This window comes from Triturus cristatus, chromosome 1_2, assembly GCF_964204655.1.
Source record: "Triturus cristatus chromosome 1_2, aTriCri1.1, whole genome shotgun sequence".
NCBI lineage: Eukaryota > Metazoa > Chordata > Amphibia > Caudata > Salamandridae > Triturus > Triturus cristatus.
In genome coordinates this window covers 841,459,689-841,474,789 of record NC_140580.1, presented here as the reverse complement: position 1 = coordinate 841,474,789, position 15,101 = coordinate 841,459,689, and the positions used below count along the sequence as shown (strand labels likewise).

The 15,101-nt window shown below is 47.2% G+C and overlaps 1 protein-coding gene and 1 pseudogene across 1 annotated transcript in view; both read left to right on the top strand.

Moving 5' to 3' along the window:
* Positions 1-4,943, top strand: part of LOC146868123 (UPF0696 protein C11orf68 homolog pseudogene) — a 37,872-nt pseudogene extending 32,929 nt beyond the window's left edge.
* Positions 4,944-5,449: 506 nt separating this feature from the next.
* Positions 5,450-15,101, top strand: part of ECE1 (endothelin converting enzyme 1) — a 398,159-nt gene continuing 388,507 nt past the window's right edge. Inside the window, exon 1 of the mRNA XM_085608988.1 lies at positions 5,450-5,587. The gene's annotated coding sequence lies outside the window, so the exon portion shown is untranslated. The remainder of the gene's footprint in view (positions 5,588-15,101) is intronic.

Genomic DNA, 15,101 nt, shown 5'->3' with positions numbered 1-15,101 from the left:
AGAATTATTTGAAAAAATGGATAGGATCAGAACCTTCTGATAGTCCATAAATACGGAGATTATTCCGTCTGTTTCTATTTTCCAAGTTCTCGACTTGCTTTTGGAGAGTCAACACTTGAGCATGGAGGGCATCGGTCTTGCTACTGGCAGAAGTCAAAGATTCGAGATTCTGTTCTACTGCAGTAACTCTGTCCTCCAAGCTTGACCATCTTTCTGTTAGAGTTTGTATTCGAGAGTTAGTCTTCTCAACAAATGGACGAAGAGCTCTAATTTCCTCAAGTAGTAAGTCCAAAGAAACTGAAAATGTTTGTTTGAGAGGAGAAGGAGGGTCTTTCTTTAGACGTTTGCTTGCCGTTTTGCTTGTGCCAGAGGAAGTCGCAATAGTGGAGGCCATAACGCCCTTAGGCGAAGTATTCGATGAGTCATCCATGGAGCCACAATATAAGCGGGATTTAGAACGAGTTGAAGATTTGCGTGCCAGAAACTATGAAAATAAAGCAACTTTAAGTAATTTGCCCATTCAACTAGAGCAGGAAAGAGAAATTAGCACAGACAGTCTCAAAGTCTTGTAAATACTATAATTAGTTATAAATCCTCATGTAATGAAGGTAGAAAATGAGGTTACTAAACAACAATCAAAGCAACATTCTGCAAGGGGCTCTGTCTGACAACCTCATCATTAAGTGTAATTGAACGTAAGCCAGGTGGTGAGCAATATCGTGGCATAGCTGGCAATGACTTATAAATTAAGTGAGGTGTATCCAGGGCGGAGACAATATAGTAGGGAGGCACATGAAGGAAAAACTCTGAAAGCGCTGATGTGAAAGAATAAAATACAGCATTGAAACTTATTCGCACAAAAAATATTTAGTTGCTAGGCTCTCAGCACTTTGCGGCATGCTTTGAATAAGATATGTGCATCGATACCCTCACGGAGTGTTGAAAACAAAATGGCGGCCGATTCTATGAAGGAAGCGCTCCGTTATTAAAATCAAAAAGAGATGAGGAGAAAAAAAAACGGCTCTTACTTTCTGCCGCGGCAGCTCATGGGCACAACAATCGATTCAGCATTGTTCCCAACAATTGTGCTGTAGTATTAGGTAAGATGCGTGAAGAAATCCATTTTAGAGCGCAAAGGACAAAATGGCGGCGAAGTCTGTGGGAGAAGCGCTCCACTAGTGAAGTTATGAAATAACTTTGCTTACATTGTGTTGCGGCAGCTCAGTGGCACATCAATCAGCTCAGCATCACTTCCGACGATAATACTGTATTTTTGGAAGCCGTGAAGAAGGTTAGTCGCCCGTCAGGTCCGCCAACCCCTCCGCCGTCCCGGGAGAGTCAGGGGCCAGCTGCCATCCTCCTCGGGCATTAGCCACGCCCCCCAGGACAATACATTTCTAACATGGTGCATGGGGGCCACGACTATTAAACCAGCAATGAAATACAACTACTTGGGGGTTTAGTTTCCAGAGACCTCCAAACCCACTGCCCTAATAGCCTACATGAAAAAGAAAGCTGCAGCCATCATGTATAGTCTCATCCACCTTAACAAGAAATTAAAAGGTGCCTCTGCCTCACCAATTCTCAAGGTCATGAAGGCTACCCTTCTCCCTGCACTACACTACGGACACTAGGCTTTTACCGGGGCCTGTTCCCTCAGTAAAGAGTATGCCCAGTGTTCAGGCTACAAGAAAGTATTCCAATTGCCCAGACACCTTTGCAGGTCCAGACTCTGCAAGGAACTTGGCCTGTCAAGTCAAATGCTAACCTGCGAGTCTGACACTAGGAAATATTACGCAGGTATACTGAAATCGCCTGGAAACTCACTCAAGCCCTGTTGAAAGACACATTTGAGAGCCCAGGGAACCCGTGGCACAGGCAACTAGAAAAAGCAATTAGTAGTATAGAAAAACTTTATTCGGTAGCCAAGTACCATCAAAGTATACATGAACAAAGCAATATATAAATACATCTTTCCGTTTTGAAGCACCAGCGTTAAAACTTGACACCATCTCTTTTTTGACCTGGAAAAAGGTCATAAACAGGCAGCTGCATCTAACTTCATTTCTGCAAGACTCTGCTTCCTTGAAGTTCACAGACATTCTGCCCCCGCTGAACACTTCTTATCGGGCAAGGAAAACCTCAACCATACCTTTCAGAGGCCATCAACAGACGAGTGTGTAGAAACATTCTGTATATGCGTCTGCTTGGTCTACCAGTAACCGACTTCAATCCGGCACAGGCCGGATTGAAGTTGGCTCCTGGGGGCGTGCAGACTATGCAACTTCGAGCATCTCCTGTGCTGCTGCCCCACCCTTGATGCCATCAGGAGGTCCCTGCTGAAACCAATTTATTTTGTGAAGGGTGTTTGCCCCTGCCAGGAGGCCTCCTCGTTATGCTTCTCCCGATCCGAATAAGAACCTGATAGACCGTTTCGTATCTATGTTGACTCTACATTCCCCCCATAAATAGAAATTAATGTACCACTTAAAAAAATATTTTGTGTTCTACCTTCACAATAATTTAATTCCTGCCTCGTATTGCTGGATAGCGAGATCTTGCATTATTTTGGTGTGAAATACCTCCTTTAACCATGAATAAAAAGAGTCTCAAGAAAAGAAACTGCGCCCCCCTTCTGCCAAATGTGTTTCCATTGGATGTTTCCCACTTTTGTTGTCAGGGTGTTAAATTTCCCGCGAAGCTTACCTTGTCTACGGGTTAGGATATCTCCAGGATGGCTGCGGTTTACAGAGGTCCTCCGAGCCACTGATAATGAAGGTAACACAAGATGCAGGCTACTGATGGTGCCGCAGAAATATAAACAGAACTCTGAGAAGTTCAAACATACTTCTTCTCGTTCCTCCCAAGCTAAGAAGGAAATCAACCCAGACTTGCTCTTTTTCTGGAAATGTACCCAGCATATGGAACTCTCTCCCTAGAGATCTTCGATGCAATCCCTCCTTCTCCTGCTTCAAAAGAGACCTGAAACGCCATCTCCTCCACAAATACTTTAACACGCACGCTAACTGAACTATGTTTAAATATTCTCTCTTCCTAAGACTAGAAGCAGTCTGTGACAGTCGGTTGTTTGTTTTCCTCTACTATCTATTATGTCTTTCTCTCCATTAACTCACACTGTGCTAATTAACCACATATGGTAACCACCGTCATTACCTAACTATTTTCCTTGTATATATTTTGTGTGGATTTGAATCTAATATGTCTTGCATCATATGCTTAGCGACTTGATTACTGTCTTGTTCATAATTATGTGAAGCGCTCTGATACCTTCGGGTCTAGCTAGTGCTATATAAAACCTATAAATAAGTAAAATAAATAAATCTGTTCCTGCAACTTCATAGGTTGCACTGGAAACGGAAACTGGCAGAGAGTAGGTGCAGTTGCACAACCAGCAATATTTCAAACTCTTCATTACACCTATCCAAGCGAATTTCCTAAAACACAATTTTCTAAGGTAACTGTTTACTATATATAATAAAATGCACCCCCCTCAGTATCAAACGTACTTCAACTTGCTTTATCCTAAATTTACCTACACAGGAGTAAATACAGTGTAATTAGAGCAAATTGGATATACGTCTAACATGCATTTGCCTGCTGTAATCCGACTATCCAATCAGACAATTGTAGTTTACAGGCAGCTGGGAACTAGAAAATGCGATATGGCTCTCAGATTGCTGCACATAATCACTATCCATATAATCCCACTGCACACCATGCCACATAATTCCAGTACACAAATCCACTCCACAACACACAATTCCATGCCACGCAATTCAACGACTAACAATTTCAATCCAACCCACATAACTCCACTGCACATCACATACATAAACTCAATAACACAAGGGTAAAAGGCATTGTAATTTACAACACCAATAGCTCTAACTCAAGGTAATGCAAGACCTATTGCATTTCCAATGCTTGTTTTTCTTCGTTCTTTTTTTATTTTTTTATTCTTCAATACATTCTGCGCGCCTTGTTTCTTTGTTTCTTTTTCCATGTTTGTTGTTCATTACAGAAAAGGACAAACGTAGGGAAGCTGTGACAGCACCCGGGCAACGACAGCGAAGCCCAGGGGGCGAGCAGCGCAGTTCACGGAAAGAGTAATCGGAGGGCATTGAAAAGGGGCGACTGTGAGGAGGAAGAGATGGGGGAAAATGTCAATTTCCCAGCTGAAGATTATGCAGCTGAGTCCTTGGTTGCTGACATGGATACCTGGCTAATTTTTGATGCCAGAAAAACCCCTAGAGCGGAATTTGAGGAATGGCTGGAAACAAACCGCCCATCATGGGTACACCGCTATGGTGACCCTGAGCGTAGCATGGAGGCTGTGGGTTGGATCTCAGTCTATGGGCCAAAAATACTAGCATGAAGCCGGAAATGTGTCGGAGATGCAGGAAGACTGGGAGCGTTTGCAGAAAAGCTGTCGCCACATCACCTTTGACACTATTAAGGAACTGGCACTGAACCACAAGGTAGTGACTGGCAAGTGGCATATGCAGCTGGACACTGGGTTCAAGATTGATCATACCTAGCGTGGCATTGCCACCTTAGTTGTTGATGGCAGGATTGTCGTGGCCAAAGTCAACCCCTGTATGCCCAACTCGGAACGCAGACATGTCCTCCGTGTCTATAATGAGGAGTTCTCGGATGAGGGAAGTGTGGGTGCTGCCATTCGCAGTGCAGGCATCAAGAGCTGCGTTCCATATAAGCCTGGTGTATGCACCTACCTTGGCGTCTACTGCAAACGCCGCTGGAGACTCTGTCCCATCATCTATGAAAGCAAATATGATCCGGAGTGCGCTCCTCGGAGCTCCCGAATCATCAACAAAGTGAGCAACACTGAAGCCTCACAGCAGCTGAGAGATGGGCATTGGGCCTTGTGTGCAGTGGCACTGGGCGAAACAGACACAAGTTAGGATCGTTATTAATGAATGCTGAACGTGCTGTTTTCGGTTGATCGCAGCAGCAGTTTTGCTGCACAAACATGAAATCCTTTCCTTTAGTTTCACTTGTACTGAATTTTACTAATGCGCACAGAAGAGGTGTGGTATTTCAGCAGTTGGATGGATCTATACATCGAAAGACAAACGTGAACTCCTATCTACCCCCTTCCTTCCCACTCCACCTTTCTCGTCAAGCCCAACACTCAATTCCTCTCCCTTCTCTACATATTATTGCACCACCCCTCCTTCCCACTACTTCCCCCCTTTCTCTCCTCGTTTGTCCACAGCCCCCCGCTTCCTGTGCACTCCATGGCACACCATCGTCTCCCTGGCACAGCTACCACCGGTCACCGAAGTGGAAATTGTTGCGAGTATTTCCTTCCCCTCTCGCGGTTCCCGGGCGCAAATGGGTTAACTGGGGGCAGTGAGGAAGTGCGGATCGCAGCTCTGTGATTGGCTGCTGAGGGGCAGGTAGTCCCAGGACCTTGGACGCTCATAGACAGCCGCGGCTGCTCGTCAGGGCTCAGAGTGTGGAGGGGGCGTATTATATGGAGGATCTGTAGGAGCGACTCTCCCAGAGGAGCAGCGGCAGAGCTGAAGAGCGGTGCCGGGGGACGGTGAGTCCAAGGGGTCTTAGTGCTTTAGTCCCGCTTCGTGAGGCCTGGGGCCATCGGGTGTGTGTGTGGGTGCCAGCTCAGGGGATGAAGTGGGGAATCCCTTGAAGAGTAAGGCGTACAAGACATGGGCAGGTAGAGCACCCCCCCCCCCCCTTCCTAATGTTCAAATAGCGCCGTGACTCCGAGAGGATGGGGGCCTGCTGAGGATCTGCCGAAGTGGATGTAGCGTACCAGTCAACAGGGGAGCTGTGAATGGGGCGTGGGAGTCCGGGCTGCTGGTTCGTCTGTTGTGGACTGGAGGTGTTGAGGCTATAAGGATTGGACAGGAGACATGGAGGGCGACAGGGATCCAACTCGGAGGTCCGGTGCTTTGGAAAGATGTGTTCGTGCGGTTGGTTGGTGGGGGGTCACAGTGCTCTAAGCACAAGGTTTTTTTCTCGCGGGTGCATCCCTGCTGGCGGCCCTGTGCCCATCTCTCCGAGCTGCACGGGTTCAGGGGTCGCCCAGGTTCTCGCTGTAAGGCGCTTGAGGGCCGGCGTGCTTTTCGCGAGGCGCTTGGTTGCAGATTAGGGGCGCCAGGGGTAACTACTGTACAACGTACGGATGCCTTGGAGTACCTGTGTGTCATCTGTGGTACAGTGTGGTGGTGCTCTTTGCGGGGCAGGTCGCGCCGCTCTTTATACCGTAGATGTCTGTCTGGATCCTCTTCTAGAGGATAAACACAATGTCCCATCACAACCAACCCCGGGGGGTCATAAAGCTCTCGTTCCAGGCGTCTCTTATGGGGACACACCTTACCTGGTGGAGGGAGATTTATATTCCTTCTGATTCCTGAAGTTTGTGTCACGAGGTACAAATATAACAGAAAGCAGGAACCCCGCTCGTATCCCCAGACTCTGCCCCCAACCCATCAACATCTCGGCCCCAGGGCGAAGCGTGGTCAGTAGGATGGGGGGAGGGGCTGGTTACGAGACACAGGGAATGAGGTGAGCCCAAGGAACAGTAGGAAGGGAGAGGAGTGCAGATTGTGAGGAATACTTAAACTCAATACTTTGTAAATATTTTTTTAAGATCTTTAAAACAGAGACTAGAGTGTGTGTTTTCGTCTGCGTGTGTATGTACAAAGCCCATGTGAAATCCCCTGCTCAGCTCTTTCATCTTCAGCATCCTCCCTTCACTCTCTCCTGGATGCACTTCCTCACCTCTCCTTCACCACCTCCTAAACATAAAACGCTCACATGTAAGCACTGCATTTTATTTTACTTTCGCCTTGTCAATATTCCGACAACTGTGTACCTCCATCTAACATATTTGCACTTAATCACAATCGCAACAGCAATACGTGACCATTGCGCTCTGCAGAGAGGCCAAGGACTGGATGATCATGTATTCTGAATATCTTTATGGCCCACTGACCAGTACTGGGACAGACTTGTGATGCCTTCAGCCTCCATGCCAGTCCTGTGGCGCATACTTGCCTGGAGGCGACTCAGTTCAAAGTATGCCCTATAAAAGAGCATTATTCTATAGGAGAAACACAGCATCCTGGAAATAGCTCACTTAAGCGTGCATACCCTAAGTGTGTTCAACATAGGAAATCTGAACAGGAACTAAATCAAGGACTTTGATTACCTTTCCGTTTTTTACGTTCAAAGTTCAGAAATGGGTCAGCGTTGTTGCTAGTAAAGTTAAGGACATGAATATAGGGACCAGTTTCCCTGCCTATTTTTAATTACTGCCGGGCCTGAGACCTGGAGGGACCCGGCCTACTTACTGTGCATAATACATTGTTAACTCACAAAACCAGATTGAAAATTACAAAGTAAGAACGACACGTGTTAAAGCACAGAGGCAGACTTATTTTTTTAAGTTACCCGGTCACCTGTCAATTGCTGTATTCATATTTGAAACTAGAAGTATAGTGGTGAAATCTATTGTCCCCAAGTAATATACTGAAGAAGGCCCTTTATCTGAAACATGAACAAAATCATGGCCTATAGTTGTGTAATTCAAGAAGCTGAACAATGATTCTGTGTCGCAGAAATGCTTTATTGCGCTAATTGTGAAATTCATGTAACACCACACACCGTTCGCAGCCTAGCATTTATTTCAGGAAGGCTCCCAGAGTGCCAAAAAAGTAAAAACATCCCTCAATCCTTTTTTGTAAATTGATATCTTGCATCTTACAGTGCCTCCTTCCTACATGCCTTATTTAAGGTACTTTCTCCTGATGGTAAAGGTGCTTCTAGATGCTATGTCGACGCACTGAAGCCTAAAACTGCTGACAAGTTCTAAAACCTAACTAGAAAAAAAAACAGAATATAAAGGCTCACCTTTTTTTATTACAAGATACGTGCCTTATTGTATCTTTTACGCAGATTCTTTTAGTCTACGAAAATCACTATTTGTTGGTGAATAGCGCTCAGTGAGATCTGGTCAATGTGTATATACACTTCCCTTAAGGAAATCTTTTGTCTTTTACAGTGTTGGGGTCCTTTTTGTATCCATGTATGTTAAAATGACAAAATAGTAAGATTGTACTGCTACGGACCGTGATGCGTAATTTAGCTAACTTTGCCACAGAATTTAATACTCCTTGCAGCATAATTCCAGTAACTATGGTCAGGGCCATTGGAATTATGCAGCTTTAACTGCCTAATTCTAGAGTTGCGTATTTACACATAATCCTCTACATGCTGCATAATCTGCAAATTAAAAAAAAAGTGTTTAGCTCAAATAGATAAAACGTTATTAAAAACGCGATGAAACGTGTTGCTGCGCAGTAGAAGGTCCTGCTCAAAGGTTGAGTTGTCACTGTTCAGTTGCTTATTGCTATATTTTGATGTTAACCTGTTATTAAAGAAGTGAAACATTTGCCTAGACAGTGTTAACGTGTGAAATTGCAAAATAGTGAAGTAATAATATCCGAAATGTACCAAATTATGCTACATAATTTGCCTTTTCTTGCCACATAACTTCATGATCACTGTTGCATAGTTTAGACGGTCTCTGCCACATAATTGCAGTGGCCCTGGTTACAGTGAGGAACTCTGTTCAAGTAAAGCCTCAGAGTTTGCAGTGTGCAGCCCAAGTGTTGTATATGGTTTTGTCTTATTTTACACAAATAAAAGCTTAGGAGTCCTCGCTTGAGGTTCGAATGATTGCTGTTTGTTAAATACACATTTTTAGTTGTGTACCTCTAAAAAAAAACATATGGCTTCATGTTCAGTGTTATATTTACTGTGCAGCAAGTAGAGGTGGTTGATTTGAGTGGTTAAAGTTTTAGACATGCACAGAATGTATTCACACATTCACTTTTATTTCATCCTTCAACAAAATCCACAATTCCAAGTGCAATAGGCCAAAAGGGTGGCAGCAAAATGGTGTACAGATGTGATGACTCGATTTTTAAAAAAAATGAGCACATCTGTATCTTGGCATTTCACAGAACTAGACAACACTGTTGCAAAACAGTTTTCGAAATTCTCTGTACAATGCTTGCATGGTGATATTGCTGCACGCGTGTGCACATTCCGTAGCATGCAAGATGTATGATCTGCAAGTTGCATTGTTCTTCGGCATGAACAATGAATAAATGCTATATACAATTAATGCCCATCAATTTTACTATTCGTGCAGCATGCTATTACAGAAAACTGATGAGCTACCATATGGGATATGTATCTTATGTTGTAGTACAGCATGCTGCTAAATAACTTTGGAAAGATACTCCATAGCAGCGTCTTAGAATTTTTTGATGTGTCAGAGCCTCGTTCCCTGATACCTTGAAACCCCCCTACTAAGTTGGTGCATAGTTAATGTGATGGTATCGGTCATTAATATGCTCAGATCTTGCTCATCTTGCACTACATCGTAATGCATTATTCATAAAGGGTTACACAGTGTACATCTTTCCTTATTGCATATTAATAACCATATCTTGCCTAATTCTGCAAGGCATAATCGTTAGTCACGTCTCTTCCAGGTTGTCATAAATCACTTTCTGCTGCTGTAACAGCTCTGCTTCTTTTGATTACTTGGTACAACAGGATATTTTTTTGTAACATATTTTTATTGATATTTTCAGGTTTATTGTGATGAACCACAGACAAATCTTTCAATCCATTGGATCGCATATTACAGTATCTGGTATCACACATCATTTGTCGTAGACAGGAGTGTTACTTGAAAAAACAATTTGTGAACCCTATGGACCCTAGTAGTGAATATGTCACGCGAACTGGGGTATAACACAGGAAGAACTGGGGGATGATTATGGAATTTCACGTCCGGGCCTCCCTGTCTGACGCCCGGATAATTGTGTGGGTGTAACGCACCGATAATTTGCAGTTGAACTGACTCCTAGGTTCGACCGGCAGGAGTGACAGTATGCGCCATAAAGCTGCCTTCAATGTGATCGTGTCCCCAGAATAGGAAGGGTTTGGTCGGTCAGGGTCTAAGACTGTGTTTGCAGGCCTGTTAGTGTAGGTGTGTCACCGTTTGGGTCTTCGCCGGGGGTCAATTGCTTAAAGCGATGTAACAACAGGGCCCAATCCATTGAGATGGGATGCTTGCGAACCCCTCTCACCTCCTCCTCCCGCAACGTTTCCTCCTCAGCTGCCGCCCATTTGTGTGTAGCTCCCACCCAAGCCGCGAGTGGGGGGCCGGTGGGGGAACGCCAGTGCATGGCGATGCTCCGTTTGGCTAATAACACCGCTAGGGAGAGAAAACGAGTCTGCACCTTGTATTGTGTGTGTGTTCGGGAGATACCTAGTGCGCTGGCTTCCCATGTGCTCATGCATGTGATCCCTGTGAGGTCCCCTAGAGCAGTATGGATGTGCTGCCAAAAATATCGGATTATGGGGCAACTCCAAAACATGTGTTGGAAATCTGCATCCTGTGATTGGCATCTGGGGCAAAGGAACTGCGTGTCTGGGTAGAATCGTTGGAGGCATGCTGGTGTCAAATAAGCTCTATGGAGTATGTAAAATTGTATATTTTTAAAGCGTGCATTTCTGGATACCTTCTTGGGGTATTCCAGGGCACCCTCCCATTCCTTCTCGTGAAGTGAGCGTCCAATTTCAGCCTCCCAGATGGCTCGTAGGGTCGCTAGCGGTTTATTGGTAAGCTCTCGTATGGCCTTATAGAGCCATGTGGTTAGGTGTCGAACCGCTCCCATATGTAAAATCGTGTGAATGACTGGAAGTGTGTGTGGCCCCCCCCCTCGAGAGGTCATGGTACGGTCGGTAGCTATCTAGTAGTTGGCGGTAAAGCAGGAATTGTCCTGGGGGAAGATCATAGTCTTCCATGAGACTTTGGAATGGTCTAAGCTGTCCGTCCTCAAAAAGGGACTCCATCTCGGTGATGCCGCAGGACGTCCATCTGGTGAGCATATTGTTTGTCTAATAATGTTCACCCTTGGGCCACCCAATTAATGGGAGTAGAGGTGAATACAAGGGTGTCTCTGATGACATGCGGTGTATTCTTTGCATGCACCTTCATGCCACTGCCACCTGTAGGGGATATGTATGTTTCGGTTTGGTGCCAGGGAGCAACAGACGGCGGACCTCTGAAACGGGTACCGGACCCGTTACGGTGTGCGTTTCTTCCGTGTACCTGTCCGCCGTCCAGTGGGAGAGCCACTGTAGTTGTGCCGCTAAGAAGTAGGCTTCGAAGGAGGGAGCGCCTAGGCCACCTTGTGTGGTGGGTAATTGTAGTTTTTTCAGTGCTATTCTATGTCTGGTAGAGCCCCAAATTAACGCGCTGAGAAGCGAGTCCAGATCCCGAAAGAAGGTTCCAGGTGGAATCACTGGTAGGTTGGTAAAGTAGTATAATAATCGTGGAACTATTATCATTTTGGCTAAAGCCACTCGGCCTATTGGGGCCAGCGGGAGGCTTTTCCAAAATCCGACTGCGGCTCTAATGCCCGCCAGTGCCCTACAATGGTTACCCTAAAAAATATCAGTTGGGGAATGATAAAGACGGATCCCGAGATACCGGGGTGCTTCCGCGCTCCAAGGCACTCTGTGACTACCCAGTCTAACTTCCTGAGGGGGTAGGCCCGGATGCAGTGGGTATATTGTGGATTTATCCCAATTCACCCTTAACCCAGAGGCTGCTGCGAATTCCGTTAGTGTCACCCAAAGGGGGGTTAAGTCTTCTGCGATGTGTCTCACGTATATTAAGAGATCGTCAGCGTACATGGAGACACTATGTATGGTGTCCGCTATGGGAATGCCCCAGCGCGTTCCCTCCTGGCGAAGCCGTATGGCCAGGGGCTCGACTGCCAGGGCAAAAAGTAAGGGGGACAGCCCTGCCTCGTGCCCCTCCGAACCGCAAATTCTGCTGAGATATATCGTCCCAAGCGAACCCGTGAGGTGAGTTTAGTGTATAAAAGTTGTGTATAAGCGATGAGGGTGGGGTTAAGGTCCGCCCGCTGTAGGACTGTGAAAAGATACTGCCACGTGAGGGTATCAAATGCTTTCTCGAGGTCTAGGATGAGACAGGCCGACCGGGGATATATCCCTTTCACCTGGTCCTGGATGTGGAATATGCGGTGTATGTTCTGGGATGTGCGTCTACCGGGGATAAATCCACATTGGTCCGGATGGACCAGGGGACGTATAATTTGTGCGTACCTGTCTGCCAATATCTTCCCGAAGAGTTTGCAGTCAGCGGAGAGTAGCAATATAGGGCGATAGGAGGCCATTTGCTGCGGATCACGATGCGGCTTTAGGAAAGTCACGATTACTGACTCTCTCAGGGATCTCTGTAGTTCTCCCTTCTCTAGCGCAGTCACGAGCATCTCTGCCAATCGAGGGACCAGTTGTGCAGAAAAAGTAGTGAAATATTCTAGTGGAAGCCCATCTGATCCCGGCGCCTTATTATGGGCTAGGGCGTGTAAGGCACGGGTCACATCTGTCGCTGTTATCGTCATTTCTAGGGCCTCCCTATCTGTCCTTGTGATTTTTGGTATAGTCAGGGGATCGAGGAAACGATCCACTACGGCCTGTGGAGTTGAGGCTGGGTCATTGTAGATCCCCGTGTAGTAGCCGTAAAATGCCCCAAGAATCTCGGCTTGGGAGCGCACCAGTTTAACCTGGGAATCCAGGATTTCGGTGATGGGTTTTACATCAGTGTCTTGTTTGGCCAGCCACGCCAATAATGTGCCCGTTTTGTCCCTTTCTTGATGCATCCGAGTTGCATACGATCTAAAGTTGTATCGGCGGAGACCTGCGCAAGCGGCTTGATCCGTTTTTGCTTTGGCTAAGCGCTGCGTCCCCTCCTCGGATGTGGTGTCCCGTTTAGTGATAGCGGCGAGGTGTTGCTCAGCCTTGGTAAGAGCCTGTTCCAACGTGCGCATGACCCCTGTAATTTGTTTCATGCATTCTCCTCTGGCCACTACTTTAAATGTGTCCCATTCCACTAATGCTGAGGAAGCTGTACCTGCATTGTGTGCAAAATAGTCTTGAATGCTGCGCTCCTGTTCGTGCCTAAAGACGTGGTCAGAAAGACAATCCCTTGGCAAACGCCAGGTAGGGACGGGGGTGCGTGGGGGCCTCCAGTTGAGTCGTAGGATGTGGGCATCGTGATCAGAAATGACCCTGCCCATGTAGTCTGTATGGGTAATTTTGGGCAATATTGCTGCCGAGCATAAGAATCTGTCGAGACGGACACGCAGATTATGCGGGATGGAATGGAAAGTGTACAACCGGGTCTGTGGGTGGCGCATTCGCCACGCGTCAGTAAGTGCCCAGTGCGCGAGCCAGGCCCGAAATCTGTCGGTTTGCCTGAGGGCCGGAGAATGCACCGGAGGGGGGTGAGAGCGGTCTAGGTTTAGATCTAGCGTGCAATTATAGTCTCCACCCAAAATCCAGGGAATAGAGGCAAAAGGGACTAAAATCCCGGTGAGGTGATCCCAAAATTTGTCTTGTTCTACATTGGGGGCATATATGCTACCAAGGAGTACCGCCTGCCCATCTAAGAGGCCCTCTAGCAACGTATATCTGCCGTCTTTGTCCACCACCCTCCGGAGTTCCTGGAAGGGGGTTCCCGGTCGAACCCAGATCAGTGCCCCGCGTGCATACGCGGAATAGTTCATGGCGCATATGGTACCCCGCCGTTTAGCCTGTAGTTTTCCCACCTCCTTCACGATGAGATGTCTCCTGTAAGAAAGCTATCCGAGCATTTTGACGTTTTGCATATGAGTACACTGCATACCGCTTGCTCGGAGTGTGGAGCCCCCTAACGTTGAGGGTGAGGATGTTGATATCAGTATGTGGTGTATTATTGCCATGACTCCGTATCGGTGTGTGATGATCGGGGTCTGTGTCTGTCGGGATGTGCTAAGCAAGGCCAACCCAACTGCGTGAGGGTGCGTGTACCCCACACCACTAACTGTCTTTGCGTTGCGAGCACCCGGATCTGTGTCATTCCATGAAGGGGGTTAGGATATTGCTGAACTGAAAAAACAAACTGCATAACTGGGGTCGGGAAACATTCCCAATGCCAAGGACCCATCGCCAGAGACGATGCGTCCAAACCTGCGCTCCCTAGTGAGGGGGTGCAACAATGTATGGTGGGGGCGGCGGTGTGGATGTGCAAGGCTAAACACGGATCGGGCCTTTGTAGGATCAATGGGTGTTGCTCATGACGTGTCGAATAATGGCAATGGTGCCTATAGTTAGTGAGTGAATATAACTACCCTCGTTATGTTCACGGCAAACCCATCTTGCGTCACAAGAGTTCTTGATTATTCATCTAGGATGAGGTCCGCTGTCGGAGGGGTGACCAAAGGGGGAGTCACAGAGTCTCCGCCCGACAGCGATCCATCACTTTCGTTCTCCCCCCTCAGATGAAAAAATGTGCGGAGGTCGATCTATGTCTTCCAACTGGGGGGACGCCTGCAGATCGATCACTGCCTGCAGGGCCTCCCTCTGTTCTTTCACAATCTGTTCCAGATCGGGAGAGTCCTGGGTGCGTAGTCTGGTCCCACTACTCGCACCACCACGTGGGCGCCTCTGGGTGCATCTCCTGGGTCGTGACAGTTTAGGGCTCGGATCCCTTGTGGTTTCTGCTCTGGACTGCTGTGTGCAGTGTTGATCCGCCCAATCCTGCGCTTCCGTGGCGGTAGTGAAAAAAACAGTGGAGCTGTTATGGACGACCCTGAGGCGAGCTGGAAAGAGCAAGGAGTACTGGATATTGTTCTCACGAAGTCGGCGTTTCACGTTCAGGAATGAAAATTGTTGTTGCTGCACTGCTCTTGCATAGTCCGGGAACACCATGATCCGCTTATTTTCGACCTGCAGGGCGCCTGCCGCACGCAGCACCGCGTCCCTGTCCCGGAAGTGCAGGAACTTCGCCAGCATCGGCCTTGGAGCCGCTCCTGGCGGCGGCCTGCGGGCCGGGACCCTGTGGGCACATTCCATAGAAAAGAATGCAGACCTGTCCGTCTCTGGAGTGAAGGATTTCACCCATGTTTCCATGTAGTGCAGAGGGTTCGTGCCTTCAATGC